Consider the following 24,140-nt stretch of genomic DNA (forward strand, 5'->3'; position numbering starts at 1 on the left):
GGATCCGCTCCATAGCAACAGTGAGCATCCCCCCTCCCTCCCCTCCCCTTGTTGTTTTTTGTTGTTGTTTTTTCTGTTTTTTGTTGTTGTCCTTTAGCCATTACTCATTCTCTTTTTTACATGCAACTTCTCACTTTGTTAATTTTCATTTCCAAATTGCTTTACATTACCTGATGGATTAATGTAATTATTTGATTCTGTTTACATTTTCGTCTCCTGAATGTACCTGAAATTACCTGAATGTATTGTATAAGTTCTGTAGCCTGTAACCCTACAATTGGTGGGTGGGTGGGGTAGGGTGGGGTCGGGAATGAGGTTTTAAATTTTCAATCTGTAATTGCCCTGAGACATGTGTGAATCCTCTTCCCTGGTGGGATAAAAACTGTGAAAATCAATAAAACATATATTTTTTAAATGTAAAAAAACAATCTGGTTATTATTGTTTGCCACACAATTGGAGACACACTTTTGGTCAGTTGAAACAAAGTTCCTAAATAAGGCAGGATCTATCGCCTAAAAGAACTGCAATTGAATAACCCAGGTATATTCCCATACCTGCCTTTACAGATGTTTGTACACACTTTTTGTTTTTAAAATGAATACCTTATTATAATATACATATGAACGATTTCAATTAATATGCATTATATCCTATCCAGGAGACAAGACATACTTCATGCTGGTCCTCGATCAATCAAAGCTTTCTGCCTTCTGCGACCTGTGTGATGTCATCGGGAAGGAGTTGTGAGGACTTTCAGGAAGAAGAGTGGAAAGAATCTCAAACCAACTCTGTTTTCACCTGGACCTCCTACAATCACATGCACATCCTGACAATGAACACAGCCAACGATGTCCACTATTTGTTTCCACCTGAACAAACTTTTAGTGTTTGGACTGGCCTTTGAAAACAATAAAAACAATTGCGGTTTATATTCAGAAAGTGCGTTAGAATTTGATTTATTAAGATTGCGTTTTATAAATGGGTTATAAATCTCCCGAGGCTGCACAGCTGATTGGGTGTAATAAACTGATTGGATACACCTGGTGTGCTGCTCTCTTACCCCACCGTGGTATAAACCCAGTAAAGCTCTTTACCTTCACATTCAACAGCTCTGTGTTGGCCCCTACCCCGACTGCCAGGAACCTCGGGGTGACACTAGACAGTCAACTCTCCCTGACGGCCAACATCACTGCGACAACGCGTTCCTGTAGGTACATGCTGCACAACATCAGGAGAATACGTCCTCTTCTTACTCAGAAGGCAGCACAGGTTCTGGTCCAGGCTCTGGTCATTTCACGCCTCGACTACTGCAACTCCCTCCTGGCTGGTCTACCTGCTAAGGCCATCCGACCTCTGCAGCTCATCCAGAATGCAGCAGCTCGACTGGTCTTCAGCCTCCCGAAATTCACCCACACCACTCCTCCGCTCTCTTCACTGGTTACCGGTGGCTGCCCGCATCCGCTTCAAAACACTGGTTCTGGCGTACCGTGCTCTGAACGGATCGGGCCCCGTCTACATCCGGGATATGGTCACACCGTACACACTGGCACGTTCGCTCCGCTCGGCAACAGCCAACCGGCTTGTGACTCCTGCACTTCGAGCTAATCACTCGAAATCCAGACTGTTTGCTGTCCTGGCTCCTCAGTGGTGGAATGAGCTCCCCACTGACATCAGGACAGCAGAAAGTCTCTACAGCTTCCGCCGGAAACTAAAAACACATCTTTTCCGACTATATCTGGATTAAAACACAGATTAACACTTCAGTGGCACTTAAATAGCTCTTATTATGGTACTTTTGTTCTTAGTCTACTCTAGGTTGAATGCACTTATTGTAAGTCGCTTTGGATAAAAGTGTCTGCCAAATGACATGTAATGTGTTGTGCACCGACAGATATGCTAGAGAGGTTCAGGTCATTTTTATTATATTTTTCTCTCTTCAGGCTCTGATTTTGTTTTCACCTGTCATCATCACCTCCTATATGCTCTCATCAGTGTCAGCCCCGCCTGCCCGATTGGTCCCACCTGTTGTTACCATGTGCTTAATTCCTGTCTCCCTTGTTGTCCTTGTCAGTCTTTTGCTGTCTTTGCCATGATCAGGTCGGTTTTGTGCTCTTTGAAAGCTTTTTTTGATCCCCACGTGAGCGCGCTTTCATTTGTTCACTGCAGAACCAAAAAATAAAGTACTTACAAATACTTATTCTGCAATTGGGTGCTCTTTGGGTCCGGGTCCCTAAGTGGTAACGAGACACAGAGCACGAACACACACCAACATTAGCAGAAACGCTTCAGAACGCTTCACGCCGCTGTGGTCGGTACAGGCTGAGGGCATTTTTCAACTGGACAAAGTCAGCTGAAAAAGGGCACAAAGGGGCGAGCTGGGAGGACGCCAGGGTGGAAAACAGATTATTAAACACAATGCTGCAACAACTGGTTGCCCAAATGAATAATTTTCACATCATGCTCCTTCCACTCGTCATCCACAGCGCCAATTGCCCTCAAAATCAGCTCTGACCCTGAGTCAGGCTGTTTCCTCCCTTTCATTGGGCTCTTCCTCTCGAATCGGAGAGACAGAGACTCGAGACTCTGCAGAGGCTTTCTGGAACTGAACAACTTTTTTTTCAACATTTCAACAGCAGTTTTATTTATTGTTGGGCATGCATGGAGTGGCTGGTATATTGTGTCTCATGAGAGCCGAAGCTGCACGCTGGAAATGTGACTTGAGACACTAACAAAGACACATACTTGAGCGATTTCATAACCAGCAGAAGACTGTTTTTGATCACGCCATGACCACTCATCGGGGCCAGCAGAAACAAATCAACAACTGTTTCAACACGCCGTTCAACCGTCAGGTGGGTGATTATGCCATGGCAGCAGCTTGACAGGACAGCTTCATGACAGGACTTGTTCGACTCTCTTCGCACGCCTTCATGACAGGACTTTGGACAGCTGGCTGGACCTGGACTAACCATCTGGAAAGGGATCCATCTGGGCCATCCGGATCGATAACCGTCCGATAACATCGAGAGGAAATTCCCAAAGAGAGAGTATCGCCGCCAGCGGTCCGCCAGCCTCAGGAAGCATGCAGGGAGGATTTCCAGGGTGGTTGGAGGACCAGAACCCATTTGACTCCATCTCTGACGGCTTTCTCTGGATACTACAAGAACCAGGATGAGGAGGAGCTTGCTAGGGAAAAGATGGAGGAGGAGAGGCAGCGCTGGCTCTCCCCTCGTTGTTGTTCATGAGGTGCCCGAAAAGATCAGGAACAGGAGGAAATGAAAGATGGGTTCAATCAGAAGTTTGCTGAGACATTGTTAATAACAATCAGACCATTGACCATTTGTAAGATAAGATTGACCAGTAACAATCAGACCATAGACCCAGGGCTGACGAACTCAGCTAGAAAGGTGCCAAAACCTTATAACAGAAAAACTAAAAAACTTAATATCTTAAAAACTGTTACATGTACTATCCATAGTGTTGCACTGCCTTAGCAGGCATAAATTTTGTTGTTCACAGTAGCCCATACCTTCAGCCCATAGATCGATTTAAGTAATTTTGAGTCCGCATGATTGCAATTTTATTTTTTTTAAGCACCGGATTGATTTGAAGATGGACAATCCTAACAGATCTGGTCCTTTCACAAGAGCTTTTAAGAGAGTAGGAAATGTAAGGATCACTGTAGACAGATCAGCAGTACAAAGCAACTGCATGAACCATGATCTTATATCTATCACCCTGATTCCTCTGACCATAATTGATCTTGACCACGAGATTTTCTAAAACCCATTTTTAACCAGAAAAGCCTTAACAAGTCTAAAGCCATGTCTTTTTGATCCCCCCATTGCGAGACCCTGAGATCCCATTCCTCCCGAAGATTCCTTCGAGAAGAGAACCAGAAGGGATCCATGGACCGAGGAGAACAGCCTCAATCATCGTCTATCAATCCCTTCACCGGAAGAAGTCCAGCCTAGGATCTTCCGGTGGGAAAGCATTTTCTTGGTAATGAACACTTCGTCTAGATTTCCTTCCTGTACTCTGGCTTAGTTACTAAATGACACTAAGCTGAGCCAACTTATGCAACCACACTACTTCATCTGCTTTTGATGCTGATCACTTGGTTAATTTAAGAAAAAACAAGTGGAGAGTTTAATATTCAAAGGGGGTGAGTGTAATACTGACTTCTTGTCAGGAAGGATGCTTTGATAGTAATGCTAATCGCCTTTTGGACTGTGCAATGCACCGCTGTTTTTCAAGCTTTTTGAATGTTTTTTTGTGATGAGGACATACTTCCATGTCAGTGTTTTCTCTGGATTTACTGTTGATCATGTCCCATATTTTTAAATCTCATGTTAACTCATGTGTAATGGCAGCTTAGAGAGTTAGAGAGAATCAGTGGAATTCAGACAGAGAAGCAAGTCGAGAACAGTGTCAGAGGAGAAGAACAAAAAGGATTAGTCTCACCTAATTGTATCCAAATGGATCCTGCGAAAGTCAGTGCAGTCAGTCAGTGGCCCAGACCAGACTACAGAAAAAGGTTCAATAAGTTCCCAGTTCTTGCTAACTTCTATAGGTTTATTAAGTTTATGTTCTGTTCTCTGCTTGTTGCTGCTCCTCTTCTTGTGGTCTCTCTTCTGCTTCTTCCTTTCAATGGATGTCCTGCAAGCTTTGCCCCCTCTCTCGCCAGAGATCCAGGTGCTTTCAGCCTATGGTCAGCATTCCAGGTGGCGCCTGTCAATGGGTGGATGGGGAATCCAACGTTATTGGCTGCCCTCGAGAAACAGAACACTGAAGACAACAAGATGAGACCATGTGCTTACCTGTGCAGAGCGTAAGCTGCCAAGGAATAGCGGAGCGGCTGGCTCAAGGTGAGGAATGCGCTGCTGACACTTTCTGGAGGGAGACAGAGCACACTCTTTGAGGTACCGGGTCTCAAACTCCCGTCGAACTTTAGTCTAAGCAGATCTGAAAGGCTCAGTACAGTGTGCTCTTTCATTCGTACTCAACTCCCTTTCTTCTTTAGCCTCTTTCAGCTTCAGTATCTTCAGGCTCTTCTCTCAACCAATTGCGAACCACTTGAAAACGGGTTCTAACACCCCCCCCACTTGGTCCCTTTTCAGGACCAAAAGAGCTTAAAAGGTGATCGGGCATCTATGAGTTAGATGCTGAATCAGCCTTTTCCTGGCAAGTGGAGTCAGACGTTAACAGAATGAGTCTCCATCAAGCTTCATCAAGTGTCCCAACAACCGCTGTTTGTTCTGTGTGGCAGCAATATCATCATGGCAATCCACTCGTTGCTGGCCATCCGGCGGCTAAAATGTAGTAGCAAGAACAATGTTCAGGATGTGTGAACGTGTAAATGGATTCATCATAAGTTAAGATGGGCTTGCTCCAGTCCAATGTGATCCATGAATTCCTCATGGCTCACATCAGATTAAGATGGGCTGAGCCATCCATCCCAGCCACGGTCTCACACACACAGGAAGTTGGATTGGTTCATCAATTATTTCCCTTCCTCTGACAGAGTTCTAACAGTGGTTGATTGATCCAAATGGTTGGCTATCCAGGGGTTCATAAGTCAAAAATAGTTTCTGTCAGTCACATGATGGACTCATGATGAATCACGTGGGTCTAGACTGAGAATGTTTGTCACGCCACTCATGCGTGCCACCGTCAGCCTGTCATCAGGGATACCACCACCTTTCGTCACGACAGGCAGAGCCGTCGCCCACCAGTCAGGTCAAACTTCACCTGGAACCTCTTTCCAGACAACAGGCCAAGAACTTCCATGCATGAAATTGTTTCCTACTCCCCTCCTCACAGCATGCCTCAGGTCTCTCTCCCTCACATTGTGTCCCAGCTTTCACAGTCTCTTCTCCTAATTCCATTATGCCATGGTCTTCACTCCAGTTCACCATAACGTCGAGTTCTGTCATGACTTTCCCAAAAGGTGGCGGAGTCTACTTCATCAGAGTTTAGCTGGTGCGCTCAGAAAAGAGTCATGCTCCGTGTCTCTCTCAGTCCTTCTCCCACTCAGAGTCATCTTTCAAAGAAACTGGCGCTTCCCATCGCCAGGCTCCCTCAGTGCTCCCAGAAAAAAAGAGCCCCAGTTCGCTAACAACTCGGGCGACGAGTGTTCCACAGAAACTGGCCCCACGCCAGTGTCCCCAGTTCCCCAGAGTCATCAAGCCGCAACTCCCCCGACCGCTGTAACACACCCAGAGCCTCCAAGCAATTCCCAGTAGTAAGAAGGGGGAAGGCCCGAGGCTAAAGAGCGGCACAATCCTCCCCTCCACTGGAAGGGTTACGGGGCTGGGTTGGGCTGGAAGGCCGTAAGGTTTTATCGAGAGCAAGACTGGGGTGGACATTTAATTCAGGGTAACCTGGCAAGTGAGTTGGCCTGATGGCTAGCTGCTTTCCTGATATCCAGATTTCCTAGAGGAAGTTTATCGTTACACCTGTTACCATCCCTTTTTTTCCTCAGGGTTATGCACTTAGTCTCACTCTATGTCCACTATCATCTATGTGTGCTTAGATTCTGATATCATTTATGTCATTTTCATCATATTCACCTTTTCGATCCACCTGTGTCTTGTTACCATGTGCTTCCTGGTCCTGTCTCCCTCCTCTTTTTGTGTGTCCTGAGTGGTCTTGTGTGTGAATTCCCTGTCTTTATGTGCTCTTCTTGTGTTTTTGTTCCCTTTTCTTTTGAGCTTGGTCGTTCAATTAAGCGTATTCAAAAATAAAGTGTCCTGTTATCTCGTGCTCAAGAATCACTGACACTGACATAATGTAATGTAATGCAAAATATAAAGAGCCGTGTAATTTTATGTCATACATTTTTTCTCTCAGAAAAGGGGTATTCAAAAACGTTCATTTCATATTTATTTAAAAATGCTAAAAAATAGTCAGAATGTAAAGAAGTCTAGAGAAAATAATTTTTGGAGCCAACGACTACTTCTCACTTGATTTAATCCCTCAGTAAACATGAGTTTATCATCTCAATCTCTAGTTTAATTGACATTGTTTTTACATGGTGACGTATTGAAGCCGGAGTCACACTCCAGATTATGTCCCCCCCGCCATCTGTGATCTTGATCCGTGAGCTAGTTAGAGGTATACCTGCCTGCGTGACGGCCAGTGTAATTCCACTACTTTTTGCGGTAACGAGCGTGTAACGAAGTATTTTTTTAATCAACTAACGCAGTTACAGTTACTGAAATTTAAATGAGTTCGTTACTCGCGTTACTCTCTTTTGTGAAAAATGAACACTTGCAGACAAGAAGACAAGCTAGGCTACTTTAGCTGCTTCTGATCTGACATCGCAGGACCTTGGTGGCGCAATGATAATGTAACGTCTCGGACGTTATGGACTGATGACACGGAGACGGGACAACGTTATTATTCCTCCCTTTATTGGGCATTCACCAACACAGACAGCGTGCTCCTCTCAGCTCAGCAGCGCGAACATCAACAACAACGGTTCCCGTCAACCACCCTTAACTTCCGTTTTCCGACAGGTTAACCCCGCCTCCCCTCTACTCCGCCAATCACAGGCACCTCGACCAGCATCACGGTGCCACACTGTGATTGACAGCCACTTCCAGTGTTGCCAGGTCCGCGGTTTTTGCCGCTGGTTGAATTTTGTGTCCGCTGGTCCGGTAGACCTATTTTGCATGCAAATTACATGAATATCTTTAAATAAAAATCCATATTTTAAATGAAATAATTAATTTATACCCAAATCCTACCAAACTGACTCCAGATCAGCACGTACACGCCTCACTAGCACCCCCCCAACTCAATTATATGCAGCACCTCAAGGCACCTTTGTTTTCTCTTTTAATTAGTGTTAATACTGTGTAGGCCAATCACTTTTATTTCATTGGGCCTAATGTGGTAAAAAAACACTGTTAAATCACTGAGACAGTTATTTTGTATTAAGTTAACTAAAAAAGGGACTTTTGTACTCCTGCTTGATTTGAAGGCCTGTTGCCCTGTTGATTGCAATAAATAGGTCTACAACATATGTTTATTGTGTTTGACTGTTCAGTACTGTTCATGACATTAAAAAAGCAGACATAAAAGTAACTTAAAAGTTACTTTCCCTAGTAACTAATTACTTTTGATATACAGTAACTAGTAAAGTAATTCAATTACTTTTAAAAGAAGTAACTAGTAACTATAACTAATTACTAATTTTCAGTAACTTGCCCAACACTGGTGACGGCTGATTAAAACTGCCACGCCCCTTCCACCCATCCATTACTGCCAACACATCGCACAACCACGTGTGATTATTTATCAACCTCAAAAATCTTTCACACTCTCTCCATCCCTGGCCTCTCCTCACACATCCAGGCTTTGTTACGCACAGTGGGAGAAAGAGAGAGAGAGAGAGAGACTGTTGCGCGCCGTGATTCATAACACAGAAAAATACAAATCAGGCCTTTGAAAATCGCCTGAATAGAACTTCCGGTATCAATCGGTTTGCCCGCCCGCTCGTCCCCCGTGGACTATGACAAAAAACATCTATCTCATCGGAGGCGCTCGCCATGATGCGGCTGCAGTGTCTTCAATCTGCAATGCAAAATGAACCCCGGTTTAATACAGATGTGAGGGGAGGTGGAGGGGAAAGGAAATGTGTGTGTGTGTGTGTGGAGGAATACGATGAACCACTGGCGACAAAAGCAGAGTTCAAACCCTGTGTGTCATTCCGTTACTCGTTTCCGCCGCCCCTCGACGGAGACCTGCGTTCGTAACCACGGAGAGTCACGACAGCTGGAGAGTCAAACTGCACCGAGTGTTTCTACCGAATGTGTGTGTGTTTCTGGTTGTGTGTGTCGGATGCAAAGGAGAAGAGTGTTTTAGCCGGCAAATAATGACTCCCCTCCCAACCCCCCAATGATGAAAAGGGAGGATTTGAAATTGTCTCCCAGTGATTGTGATTGCCAAGCGCAGGGCCGGGCCATTATATCACTGAATCTTTGTTAAGCAGCCCCTGAGAGTGGCTGACAGCATAATTAATCTTACCATATGAACAAAGGGACCCACTCAATAGTACTGAGGACGCTTATTAAAAAAATACTAAACATGGGCTCAACCCCACCCCCATCTCTCTCTGTTTCGCCACGGCTCCCTTTTTTCCAAAAAAATAAATAAGAAAAAGACACCGACATGTTTTTTTTAAGGTGATATGATATGAGGTGGAGGGTGGGCGTCGCTTGGTTGGAGGAGGGGGCAGCAGCACCTGGCAGAATGATGGATCGTTCCGCCGCGACAGTGCACGATATTAAACAATAATAGTGTTTATGCGATACCGCCAACCAAATAGTTTTTAATTAGAAATGTTAAATTAGCGCAATCTTTTTCCCCCTCGCGTGAATATTCAACAGCAAGGGGGGTGAGGAAGATAATGTGCAGGACCCCCCACATACACACACACACACACAGAGCACTGTCCTTATCAGGAGCTGATCGGGTTAGAAGATGAACAAATGCTAAAATATATCATTTTGTCGAGGAGGATCTGATATGAGACCATAGATATTTTTAAAATTCTGATATCGGAATGATTTACATTCTTCTGTATCAATGTGAGATACCATAAAGATGCAGTGGAAGCCAACTTGTTTCACACTGTGCCACTTTACCATTATGGGTTCGGCACTATTGTTGAAATCATTATGTTGATGTCAACGAGATGCACAACTCAAGTGGGTGTTCCGCTGCTGTTTTCATATTTTTTATTAATTCTCGCAAAATTTGGGATTTTCTAGTTCGAGATTTGATTTATTGTTTTTACTGATTTTGTTTTTGTCACTACATTTTTTTCACGATATACAAAATATATGTTTATATAGTATATATTTGTATTTATATGAATTATTTGTATATCTTGATATATAAATGTATTTTTTTTATATACAAATGTTTATATATAAATATATGCATATACAATATTGACATGTAAATTTTTTGTATAATGTGCTTTTGTTGAGTACAGAAGGTCCAGGTTGATGTCACTCATTTGTTGTTATACATTAATAATTTGGAAATATGTAAGTTATCAGATTGTTCAACACAGTCACATAACATATTTAATGAATAAATAAATAAAACAAAAGCTTTTAGTCACAGCACTGTTGAATGTTTCTTCTGAAAAAGTCTACTTCATACCTTAGAACAGGTTTAGAACCGAGCATGAAGGAGCTCCATGCTCATTACATGAACATAATAACACAACAGTGTGTGGAACATATGTACGTTTATTTCTGGGATGACAGAAAATGATTTATCTGATCATTTACACCTGAGCTTTTCCTCCTCTGACACGTCGATGTGTCCTCTGTGGTTCTCCTCGTGACCGCCCAGAGGTCTTCAGTCGTAGTTCAACTGTGGAATACATCATGCTTTAACATGAACATACTCAGAATTAAATATTAAATAGAGTCATCACTCATGCAGCTCTATTTCCCAGAACCGAGTTTACAGATAAGAGTATACGATATTCTTTACTTCACAGTTGGTCTCACGGCGGAGTCACCAGGTCAGGTCAGTGGCCATTGTTATCTTTTGAATAGTACCGTAATATTAACTTCACAATTCCTCCCAAGAAGGCTGAGTTGAGCCGTGTCTCCTCTTCCTCTCACGTTCTTTTCTTCTTCTTCGGGTAAAATGTCAAGTTTGGTAATATGTCAAGGGGAACAAAAGTCCTCCATCCAATTAATGGTCGAGAGCACTGCTGCAGAGTGAACTACACTGGGGACATTCAAATACAAAATATAATGAATATTCCCATGCACATTCAGATAAAACTCTTCTCACGAGATTAATACAAAAAGATGAGAAAAGGATTTCTGTTGGCATGCATCATCAACCACAAATCTTGCAATTTGCAGAATAATATTAACATGTTTAGCGTTTGAGTGAGGCTCAGATGATTGAGGGTCCCCTGTATTATTCAGAAATTTTGTTTTAAATTCGATTCTGTGTGAAATTAACTCCAGTCCTCCAAAACAAACCCTCCCTGCCTCCCTCTCTTTCGGAGGCTAAACTGGACTGGGCCTGGCTAAGAGAGGGGCGGAGCCGGCTAATATCTCAGAAACAGGTCAAACACACACACACACACACACGCGCGGCTACTAGATCATTTCAGCAACCACAAAATCGCTTTAATATATTCCCAGTGCAACTTTTTGAATATTAATAAAATATCAATTATTAGTTTTGCCTTTGGCATGGCAAGATATACAAGTTTTAATTAGTGTACTGTACTCTTTCACAATTAAAAAGTAATTGATGTCCATACATGCAGGCATTTCGCTGTGATGGTCTCTTCTTGTTGTTGTCAACAGAGGAGGCGGGCACTCTTCGCTTCTTCCTCTTCCTCCTCCTAGTCCGTGCTGCACGTGGACTTTTGGGCCCCCGGGGCGATCCAGTCCAATTTTGATAAAGTGCAACATCAAAAAAAGATAATGAGACAGATTTGGGGCTTTACAAATGAAGTGTGTGGGGGGGGGGAAGCCGGTACGCTGATGAGAAGGAAGAGATTCTGTTTATGCTCGGCGTGCCGATGATGCTGGTATTTAGACGTCCAATCGAAACGGACCGACCTCGCCAGTCGTCACCGAGATGTTTATCAGCAACGGAGTCGAGAAACCGCCGGGCCAGAAACATGCACTGATCAATTTGGAGATTTGGGGCTATTTTTCCATCACATATCTTCTTTCTCTGGTGGAAGAGACAACACAACACACACCGGAGGGTTTATTGTGCTACTTTGTCTCTTTGCGTCTGCAGATGTCTCCTAAATTCACCAAAAGTTATCGTTAGAAAATACCTCATTTGCATATTTGAACAGAACATTTGAGAAAAACAATCAAACACAAAATATAAGTGCCTTAATGTTGATGATCAACATGGGAAGTTTCATGGGGATATGAGGTCATTTTCCTCATCATACTCAACACATGAAATATTACAATACATATGTTCAAAGGTCAATACACATTCAATAGTCTGAAAGTTTTGTTCATATATCATTCATCACCTAATTAATGCAACATTTTAGTCATTAAAATGTTACGAAAATATTAGTTTTTAATGGATGTTGTATAGATTCTGATTTACTGACTAAAACAAAGACATGTGACACATTCCCGTCACTACAAACCTTTGACTTGAATATGTCAACAAGATAAAATACGATTTTTGTCATACAATAGATAATGCTACTTCATTCCCCTGTCACGTCTCCCCTTAAATAATCATAAATAATACAAAAATGATGTAACAATTGGTATATACTTTATTTATTGACCAAGAGGAATTTAAAAAAATGTTAATATTTGCACAGATGCAGTAAGGAGTGTTATGTCCATTTGTGTTGTATTTGAGTCTGCACTTTTCTTGTGTGCGCAAGTGGGGTTACACTGTGTGTGTGTGTGTGTGTGTGTGTGTGTGTAGGCGTGCGCGTGTGCTTGTGTGTGTGTGTGTGTGTGTGGGTATCCTCTGCATGATGAATTGGCAGATGGAAGTATGAGAAGCAGGAAATCTGCTCCTGTCCATGTCAGTTCTGCTCCACGGAGCTCTGATAACGGAATAATAATCCTCTTAGTCTGTCTGCTGCTCTCGGCTGCTCTCATTTCCCTTTTCTCTCTCCATCTTCAGATTGTCTCTTGAAGGTTTGTTCTATCCGAGGGGTTTAATTTGTGCCGGAGGCCCATCAGATGGAACAAACGCTGCTTACAGCTCAGTGTGTGCTGTTGTTTCTTGTAACTGTCATGCTTGTGTTGTTCAGTGTGTATTTCTTTTTTTGGGGGGGGTGGTTGACTAGATGCGTTGGTTTCATCCCTAACCAATGCTCTCTCACCATGTTCTATAGCACACCCACTGCTTCATTGGATTTTGAGTCGGCCTCTGTCCTTCCCCCTACTTAGTAGGATGTTTTTCTTTAGGTTACTCTAAGTTTGGTCCTATGGAAGTGACCCAACATTTCCTCACCTTGTGTGCAGAAAAAACTAGTTGAAAATGCAATATCCAAGTAAGAACAGTGTGTTGAGATGCTCATAATGCTCATTCTTTGGTTCCTACTGGGTTTCCACAAAAAAACACATCCTTTGTCTGATCCGGTCTTTCTGAATAAACCTGTATATATATATATATATATATATATATATATACCCGCTGTCTGAAACTCTCTGTTAAAGCGCCCATCTCTTTAAAAGGCCCACTCCGCTCTGATTAGCTTGCCAGGAAAAAAAGGTGTAGAAACTCCAGTTACCTGAATAAATGTGCACGAGAAAAATAAAGTGAGTACAAAGTGTTACAGTCAGACGCTGTTGATTTGACATTGACACCTCTGTTGCATCCGATAAGTCAACTCGTAAAGCTGAAAGATGAGCTGGCCACGTTGTGTTAGATCGCTGTGCTCCTCATTAACGGCTCTGTATATCACACCGGAGTGAAGGAATGAAAATGCCACTGCAAGACGTCGATAATGGAATCCAGATGTGAACCCCACCCTTGGGCTTGATAGTAGCCTGGTTGGGTTGTCAGGGATTACATGGACACATGTACAGCAAAGAGCAGGGGTGTCCAAACTTTTTGCAACGAGGGCCAAATGTGATAAAGTAAAGATGCCCGGGGGCCAATAATTCCTTTAGACATTTTTTTAACCTCAAAGGTTACATCAAAATACACTGTTATAAAACAATTCATTTTTACTGTCACAATTACTTTTATTTTTTAAATGACAATGTAACCACATGTAATATAATATAACCAAGTCCACCTTTCATTCAGTCAGATAACAATGGACAAAATGTATATAGAATACCTTTCATTTCAATGAGTTACATAACGTTGCTTAATGAACATTTTAAACAAGAGTTATAAGTAATGCAAAGTGGTCCGTTATCATTACACTTTAAATCTAATTAATTGTGCCCTTATCTTTTACTAGATCTTTTCAGAAAAGTAATAGTGTGTGTCACATCTACGGAGAAATAGGTTTCGAGAAGAGTTCGCGCCACGATGCAGAGCCAGATAACATTAGAAAGGAAGAATTATGTCTTTCAAGTTGTTATGATTTATTTATTCTGACGGGCCAGAAATAACACATTATATGGCCGAAGCTGCGGGCCATATGAAATCTGACCGCGGGCTGCCATTGGCCCGCGGGCCGGACTTTGGAGATGCCTGGCATAGAGGAATGGGTATGGATGTAACATCTGTTTACTCTACTCGTAACCTGGCACACTCAAAGCACCTGAATGCACCATTTTTTTGTAAAACACACACACACACACACACAAGCTTTGCACTAAGGCACAAGTATTCTCAGCACCCTCTCCTGCCGCTCTGTGTTTTAACCCCCGACCTCCTGGTGCAGCCGAACTCTTGGATTCCCCTTATACATATTTCATAATGTCGTTTAAGGGTTGCCGTGTTTTTATTCATGTGTTATTTGGTCTATTAAGTGGTTTGAAATGTCTGCCACTTGCTGTGGGACAGGTCATCCATCCTAGACCTGAACGATTGCAAATGACCAGCCGTTTTGTTGAGTGGAATGCACTATACAAAAAGAGAAAGTCATTTTCTTGTTTTTATACCTGAAGATACTGCCAAAGCCACATTACTCTCGGTTTGTTGTGCTTGATTCTTTTCATTTTGTTTAGTGAGGGTGAGTTTAGTTTTGGATGCCTAGCTAGGTTACAGCTGCCCATAACACAACGCCACACAGAGAGTAAGTGTGGGGGGGTTTCATCTGGTCATGGGCCTAGACCCATAACGTGCAACACTCAGACTGCCACTTTACAGAACGTCATGGCTGCCCCCCCCCTCCCTTTTAGGTCATAGCAAACTAAAGATCCTACAGATTGTTCTGCAATTTAATGTGTGTTTGGACACATTTGTTTTACTTTTGTTTTATAGGCATATTTGTGACCTTGCCTGAACCTGAGCACTCTCGACACATTAATGAATTAAGGTTGATTGCCGTCGTGTTGCTTCAGTCTTCATCCGTCCATGCGGATGAATGACCCAACAAAGCTCGTATCTATACCGACAAAATGTTGCCTTAACCTAACTAAATTTGTTCCTGTAATAATGGAACTGAATTCTGTATTTTTACTGTATACATGTCACAAGTGGAAATTTACATTTTTTGCTGGCTTTCATGAGAAAACTCGTAGAGAATCAACAGTAACTTTTTCCTAAAATGTCGTTATGAACCCTTGAAGGAGGATACGTAGTCTGATATATACTATCTCTAGTTCCAAGCATTCTTCAATACAAGTTGATTTTCATTTCATAAATGATGATCCATTTGTAGTCCAATCGACTATTGGACCATAAAGTAGAGTATGCTTTAAGGCGGGGCTTACTGTGATTGACAGATTGCGTCTGCTACCAAAGACGTATACGGCATCTTACGTCACTCCTCCACATTCCAAATATGAAAACCTCTGTTCATTGGTTGGCTGCCGCCTCCACTGATAGACTAAGTGCTTTTATCTCCCCTTAAATACAAATTCCAATGCTCGACTTCTTCTGTTGGAAAACAAATAGAATTGGTGGAGGAAAAAGAAATCCAGAAGCAGGGGATTTATGACAGACACGTCGAGGAGAGGAAGAGGAGAGAGAGTAGACAGAGGAAGGAGAGCTTCACAGAGTCCTCTAATGGTCTTGGCATGAGATTTGAGGGTTTAATATTGCATGCAGTTGCTTTTTTTTCGTTTTCTTTTTTGTGCAATTGACCAACATGACATGCCTAACTGTATAAATGGGCTGCTTTATGATGATAAGATCACTGGCTAATAAGATATTTATGTGACATACTGACGGATCCATCTCCTCCCTTTCCCCGTCCTGCCATCTTCACGCCTCGCCGAGCCGGTGAGGATCAAACGCAAATTCTCCAAATGGGGTCGTTAAATGGAGAGGAAATTTAATAAATTAATACTTTTTTTTCTGAGTGAAGGAGCTAAAAAAGAAAGATGGGAGCGAAACAGAGGGAGGAAGAGACAGGATGGGGGGGGGGGGAGAGATTTTAGCCCTGACAAATGGTTCACGTGACAGTGTTTCTAATCTTTTTTATTTTTTTGTACCCCAGTCGTCCGTATCGTCTTCCCCTTAGCCCCCCTCGAGGTACTCAAAGGTGTCACACTCGTCATATTGTAGCTTAAATGAGGACATTGAAGTTGTTATCGTCATGGCGAGAAGCAACGATGATGCAAAAAGATTGCTAAAAATGAAATTTTAGAGAACAATCATGTAAAGGAGTTACTCAAAGACAAGATCAAATTCACCAAATATCACATTCATCAGCCGTCGCTCTACTTCTTCCCAATACCTTTAAGCAAATTACATCACAATGCAGGTGCTGTAGCTGGCAGTGGAGGGAATGTCCACAGCATTTGCATACGGATTGAAAACTGTGAGATCTCCTCATAAAATGAAGGGTTCCCACACAGGCTCTGACAACAGTGAACACAATAGTCGGTATTGCTCCTAACCCCTTCACGTACAGCTGTAAATGCTCCTATACAAGCGCCTCCTCGGGAGTGGAGGTATCCAGAAGGCCCAATTAGCCAGAGACATGGGGGGGGGGGGGAGGGGAGGAGAGCGAGAGCGAGAGGGAGAGAGAGAGAGAGAGAGAACATGTATCGCTGTGACAGGACGTGCTTTTGTGTCAACTGCCAGCCTTCATGTTTGACTACAGGCCGCCTGTCAGCATCCTGCATGGCATCCATAACAACTCGTGCTGATGCACAGAAGACACCAGCATATGCACACACACACACATACACACACACCTACACGCACACACACACACACACACACACACTGGCCATGCTAATTAGTCTAATCCCGGTAATGAAGAGCATTTGACACACCAACATTTTACGAGTGACTCTTTTCTCTTCATTTTTTTTCCCGCCAGCAAGTATGACACCCTCTGTCCCCGCCTCCACACACACGTCATCCACAGTACACTTTACACTCTTCCGGCCACAATTGAAACTAGCATACAGACCCCCCTCCCCCCACCCCCCTTCACAAACTAAAAACCTCCCACGCAGCCACCAACAGCTCTCTGTTCATTGGGATTCACGCCCATCAGGCAAAGGATTCACAGCTTAAACCAGCAACGTGCACTCAGTTGTAGAATTAGATCTTCACCCGGTGAGTCTCCCTCTGTCATCTACCAAAAAAAGAAAAGTGTAATCCCTCTCCGTTGACCCACCCCCGGTCAAGATGGTGATATGAAGATAAATCAACTGGGATCTTGTATTGTGCCTAACTTCAGTGGATCATATAACATATCAGGTATAGAACCAGTGGTGTATAAAGTACCCAAAAGTCATACTTGAGTAAAAGTAAAGATACTTGACTGGAAAATTACTCAAGTAAAAGTAAAAGTCACCTATGAGAATACTACTTGAGTAAAAGTATTAAAGTATCTGATTTTTTTTGTACTTAAGTATTGAAAGTAAAAGTAAATGCTGTTAATAAAAAAAACAAAGGCTCAGAATTTTGAGAATTATAAAGTTTATTTGTTTAGGTGCTGTGGCCGCCATGAACAAGGAGTATGAGCTCGGATGAACTTAGCAATATATGAATACTATGAAATTACTAAAATATAAAAACACAATTAACACAGAAAAAAGCAGAACCAAAAGTAACAACCAGAATCATCACTTTAAAGTGAAAAATGTATTGTTCATCTTCAAAAGAAGTTGATTTTCAAAATGGACAGATTTCCGTGTCATTCTTCTGGGGCTGAAGACGAGTCCTGCGATGCTGAAGAGCCGTTCACATGGTGCAGGTAGAGTGTGTCTAGCTTCACAGGCCCAGGTGCAGGTAGAGTGTGTCTAGCTTCACAGACAGCAGCACACAGTTGGGAAGCATTTCAGCAAGTCAACGTGATCCACGTCTCCATCCAGCTGTTTGCTGCTGTCATGCGCTTGAGATGACGAAGAAGAAGTCCTCTTCATCAGATGAACTGGACCTGGTGGCATCACATAGCTGCAGGGAGGGTTCTTCCATGTGCTGCTTGATGTAGTCCATTCCTGAAATAAAGTGAGAGTATTACAGACATGATAGAATTAATAACACTTCCTAACATGTCATGACCCCAACCTAAAGTTTTGTACAAAATAGTTTGTTTTAATTTGAAGTTTATACATTTAGTTTCATGCACTGTCCGTGCATCCAGAGTTGATTTGTGAATATGTACTTGTATCTCTGTAGTTAAACACAACAACAGTCCCAAATCAATATCGTCGCCATTACTGGACCGTCACTCTTATAATATTAATACAAATAATTATAATAATGCTGTAATGATTAGCATTATATTATAGCTAAGACGACTCAAATCAACAAATTCTCACAAGTGTCAACACTTCTTCAGCTCATTAACTCGCTAGAGATCCGTCTGCTGCACTCACGCTGATTGTCTCATTTAATTGACGATAGCTAGCGAACGTTAGCCTAACGTACAACATAAGTAGGACAATCAAACACCTGCCTCCCCCCCTCCTGCCAAAGATATAACTTACTCCAATCCTGAGGACAACACTGCTAGATATCTTAACAGGTTTATGATGACGAAACATTAACGTTGCGGCTCATGGGATTAATCTTAATTTACCTCAATGTGTTTCCTGAGGTTGGTGTGTTGTTGAAGGCCAATATCTCCGTAGCTTTCGGTCGGCATAAGAGGCACTTCATCCGGTAGGAAGGAACTTTCACTCCGACAAAAGAAAAGAGTTCGCCCAAATATGGCCACGGACGTTGATCTTGGTCCCCGTGGTTGTTCGAGTAGCTTCCATTGCTGCTTCACATGAAATGAGTCGTATCTGTAGCCGCTCGCTAGCATCCTGGGCATCACTGGGAAGAGAAAACACGCAGCAAGGACACTGAGTCCCAACCTGGTGCTCGTGCTGCGTTCAGGTGCGCTGCGGTGTGTTGATCAACAGTCCCCGATGTTTCTCATGATTATTTTTTTTCGTAGTAACGAGTAACGATACTGTTTCAGGGGAAATGTATCGGAGTAAAAGTACAAGTTTTCATTGCAAAATGTAGTGAAGTAAAAGTAAACAGAAATATAAGTAGTAAAATAAAGTACAGATACCCAAAAAAACTACTTAAGTAAAGTAACGAAGTACTTCTACTTCGTTACTATACACCACTGTATAGAACTAATCTGCAGCAGCCAGTGAAGAGGGAGTGAGGAGTCAGCAGCCAATGACGGTATGAATAAAATACTGTGATATGGTAATACTGAAAAAGTAGTACACAGATAAATGACTACTGTGCAATATGAAAGCAAAGGTTGTCCATCATCACCCAAACCCTGGTCCTCACCTGAACTGCAGCCCAGGACCTCCCCACCTCGGTCACTCCTCTGGTGTTCTTCTGTCTGTAAGTTATGCCGTGCAAGAGGAAGCAAAACCCAAAAAATGTCAATGATGATCTCCAACAAGTTTTGATTCAATACTGGTTTCAGACATGATGCAATGCTATCAAATCCAAATCCTATCCACAGCCCTTCATACCCTTCAGAAATAGGCCCCGAACTGGATTTCCAGATGCACATTTATGATTACATTACATTACATGTCATTTAGCTGACGCTTTTATCCAAAGCGACTTACAATCCTGTTACATTCATACACTGTAGACACAGCTACAGGGAGCAATTCAGGGTTAAGTGTCTTGCTCAAGGACACATCGACTAGGGCAGGGAATGAACCTCCAACCCCCTGATTGAAAGACGGACTTGCTAACCACTGACCCATGATGAATGTCTTTTGCAAATGGTACAAGAAGTCAGAGGAATCATGACGGTCAAAAATTAAATCTAAAATGTTGGGGTAAACCAACTAGAACTAGAATCTTGTCTCTAATTTGTGAAATGAAGAGTTCCTGCTGATGCTGTTTGAGGAAAAAAACGAAAAACAGGAAGAGTCAAAAATGGTCAAATTGTCAGTCTTGAAACAAGATGTCACCGACAAAGAGGTTGCGGCTCGCACACCGACCATCACCTTTCACACACCGCGTGAGGCGGTTCATCAGGGCAAAGGCACCTGTTCCAGTTTTTCTTTTCCTCCTGACACACTCGCACAAAAGAATCGCGCACGTACTCCTTCACACACCCTCTCCTTAAATCTCGGGGGAGCTGCCTGTGTACTCTATATTTATTATCGGGAGGGTGCACTGTTGATAGATGAGATACCTACTCAATTGCAAGGGCACAACATTGCCTTTCCAAAGCTGATAGGGTGAAAAACTGGCTCCTTTCTTCTTCCCTTCGTATTTTTTGAATGTCTTTTTTTATTTTTTATATCCCTTCATCAAGGCGGGTGATATACAACAATGTTACATCTCTCCAACACGCTGAAAGGGCTCGCACCCGGAATGCCCGTCACCGTACAAAAGGACAAACGGGTCACACGGGAGAGGCGGTGACTTCCTTCAGCATCTGTCTAGGAGGGATTGCTAAACATGGCAGACACTAACACACATGCACAAGAATGTGCAGAGTGCAGCTGCAGCCGGATCGGTGGAGGGGGGGCATTAATCTCCATCGAGCCCAGATTTGTGAAACCGGGAGATCGAGAGGCGGCCGATGATGCCGGCTGTTTCAAGGCGGACATTTTGGAAGCATGATGTTGAGCTATGTTCCTGCAGGCGGCCGTGGGGGGTGGGGGGGTTGGAGGGTAGGCATGGACATATAAAATGGTTGTAAATTTGCATTAGGTTCAATCCATCATCATGGGATGGCTGAAATGAAGGAGGAAGTGTGGGGGGTGAGAGGCTAAAGGCAAAAGGCAAAAAGCAAAGAGAGAGAATGCTGAGAAGAAGGAGGGAAAGGAGGGAGGAGGAGGAAGCGGGCTCGGGCACGGTTGGAGAGGAGGTGGTGCACCGTTGAGGCCGGCCCTCTCCTCCTCTCTGATGGATTCCTATTTAAGTGACTGTGAATGCAACAATTCCACAAATAATTTGTCAACCGTGCACAGCTGAACTGGCTCTGAACCCCGGCTCCCTCTCTCCCTCTGCACTCCCAGTATCTCTTGCCAACTACACCCAATGAAGCAAAGATAGGTGAAAATGTGCATGTGGTTAAAACATATTCAAAATAGACCGTCATTGTTTCTTTACTCTCTTCATAATAGGTTGTGTTTTATGTCCGGTCTGTATGCTATGTCAACAATCAACACGTTCTCACTCCCAGCTCGTCAAAAAACGACGCTTGGCTGGTGGCCCTACGCTTCAAACTATGACGCTCTACACAACACTTCTGGTGTCCATTTTCAACAGTCAGTTTACGCTGATGTTCCCAATCTACTACGGCACTCTGAGCGTCTACTAAGGACTCGAATGGGCTTCTATTGGAGTTACCTGAAAGCCTGCTGCGTCTCACACAGACACTAAAGGTCGTGTCGGTATTGGACGCCGAGGGACATTGACAAAGCATTGACGTTCGAACGGTTGTGAGTAATAATGGGTCGTTTTAATGTGTGTATAGAGAAATTAATTGATGATAGAGTTGCCTCAATGTGAGGTGTTTCTTTGGCATCAGTGACCCTAAAGGGTACTTCACCGATTTCGCAGTAAGTGAGTTGTGTCATTTTGTGTTGCCTTCGGGTCAATTTGACCCGATTCAATGTTTAACCCTCCTGTTACCTTTATATTTACTAACATATTTTACCCTTGAGGTCAATATGACCCCAGCTATTAAAATCTCCAGAAAATTATTAGAATTAATATTGTTTTCCAAGTTTAAGTGTGAGGTACTTTATGTTTGTTTGTTGACTCCCGAAAGAACACCGACATTAAACATTGAATCGGGTCAAATTGACCCGAAGGCGACAGGAGGGTTAACAAAATTACAAAGAAAAGAAAAGAAATCATACAAATAACAAAAGCAGAGGCTTCCGTATTGGGCAGGAGGGTCACAACAATAGAGCAGGGGATGGGAAAAGGTTGTGGGAAATGTTTTGAATTGAAGAGTAAAACAAATAAATTATGATGTGCGGTGATCTCAGATTGTACTGATGGTGTTTATTAAATAGATGTTTTCCACCATATGGTGGGTGCTTGGAAAGTTATAATATAAAGAGGAGAGAGAGAGAGAGAGAGATGAGGGGAAATAGAGAAAAAGGCCTTAAGCAATGACTTCAGAGGGCACAGCAGAAAAGTGAAAAATTTTTCATTCATCATTATTGTCATGGGCTTTGGCAAATGATAATAATTTGTCTTCATCCCTATTTTTAGACAATGAGCCACAATAGCCATTTTGGCCAGATGGGAAAGTGGGCCTGTGTGAGCAATACGCTACATTTTGTTCCACGTCCTTTATGTGGAATTTCTTAATTAGGACTCTCTCTTCCACCAGTGTCTGTTTCTGGACTATAATTTAAAAAATGCGTGCAGTTCAATGACACATTTAGATGTATGGAACCATATATGGGATACGTAGGCTCTCATTCTGTTAGCAGCATATTTATGAGGCATATCTATACGGATAATGTGCTTGATTTGTCATTGTCCAAACGTGTGTTTTTTGTCGTGCTTTTCAAAAATCAAGATCATTAAAAAGAAAGGCAACTGAATGATATTTGTCAATTGTGTGGCTGTATGCAGGTTAATAAATCAGTGAGTAAATGATTAGACAGGGACAACTGTAAAAAAAAAAAAAAAATCGAATAACACCAACAAACAAAACCATGAATACTTATAGTAATTGAGTCCCTGGGGCAAAGTAACATCCCAAAAGCATATTGCATAGCTACAATCAAACAGCTATGACAGACAGAAGAGAAGTGTTGGCGTGGGACATGAAAGCATTATTAAAAGTCTGGAGGTGTGTGTTGTATGTGTGTGTCTGTGTGCGCTCCATGCAGGCCCTGATGTGTTTGTCCCCGCTGAGCCTGTAGGGAGGTCACGGTGTGAGCTGGGATGGATGAAGATAAATAGGAGTAGCGCGGGACATAGGGAGGAGGGGTAATTGACATCTAATGTGTACGGTGACCCTGTGACTCCCGGGTTACCACCGGGCCACGCCATAAGCACGCTGCATTATTGGACCGGGCCGCCAATGCTTTGTGAGCACTGCAATTAAATCGGCAATTTTCTACGACTACGCCGTCATGCTTTAGGACTCCATGTTCTACAGACAGGCATTAACATTTCCATAAATAACGTAATGGATTTCATAAATGTGTGAATGTACTAAGAAGTATTTTTGTTGTGTTTTATTGTTTTCACAGCGTTGTATGGTATGTACGAGACAAGGCTCTTAATGATTACAAAAATGACTGCAGAAATAACCTCTGACCTTTTGTGAAAACCTAATGGAAATCAAATGTGGAACAATATGTCTCCAATGTAGACATTTTGTTCCATAAATTATGTCAGCCGGAATTCATCGTTCAAGATAATGAAATGTTAATATGGCCGCACTGACCATGTACCGAAGTTTTATGGAACGTCTCCCATCGCTATCTTCTGTTTGTATTGGTGCTGTTGCACAAGAACGGGGTGTTTGGAGGCAACCAGACAACTGGGTTGTGAGCTAAATAGACAATGAACTCAAAGTGAGGAAATCCAAAGGGAAATAGGTCACTTTACTGCAAAGTGTCTGACAGTTGATGGGATTTTCATCGTTCACAATAAGGGTTATTTAACAAACCTAAAAAATTTGAGTGAATCACTCTGAATTAAAAGCACCGGCGGTTGGTCCTCAGGGAGTGTGTTTCCATCTGTGTTGATGGGGAGCATATGGTGACAACAATAGACACACTCTGGTGGACATGAGCCATGTTATTGAGTAATTGTTACAAAGTTAATATCTTCCCATTCTTTATGCATTATTAACCATCGGAGTCAGTTGGATTGCTAAACTGGATTAGTGTGGTTCAGGGTAATCCAATTGGGATCATAACTATGTGAGTGAAATAGCATGCACACGCTGCATCTCTCTGTTGTTGATATTGAACAGTGATTACTTTATTTGGAAATAGATCAGTAGGGGGTCAAACGCATAGTTCACTTGACATTGACTCACATTTGTATCATTGACTCACATTTTTATCATTGCAGGGACATGTTTTCAAACTTTAAA

At 42.7% G+C, this 24,140-nt stretch overlaps 1 long non-coding RNA gene across 2 annotated transcripts; it reads right to left on the reverse strand.

Moving 5' to 3' along the window:
• Nucleotides 1–17,534: 17,534 nt before the first annotated feature.
• On the reverse strand, nt 17,535–18,843 carry LOC130192964 (uncharacterized). Of its 2 annotated transcripts, none has more exons than XR_008831486.1 (2): nt 18,663–18,843; nt 17,535–18,078 (listed from the first exon to the last, which is right to left on the reverse strand). It is a non-coding gene; the product is annotated as an uncharacterized LOC130192964 (long non-coding RNA). The 2 variants fall into 2 exon arrangements; XR_008831487.1 differs by lacking the exon at nt 18,663–18,843 and adding an exon at nt 18,194–18,395.
• Between the last annotated feature and the right edge of the window lie 5,297 nt (nt 18,844–24,140).

This window comes from Pseudoliparis swirei, chromosome 4 (genome assembly GCF_029220125.1).
Source record: "Pseudoliparis swirei isolate HS2019 ecotype Mariana Trench chromosome 4, NWPU_hadal_v1, whole genome shotgun sequence".
In the NCBI taxonomy this organism is placed as follows: Eukaryota; Metazoa; Chordata; class Actinopteri; order Perciformes; family Liparidae; genus Pseudoliparis; species Pseudoliparis swirei.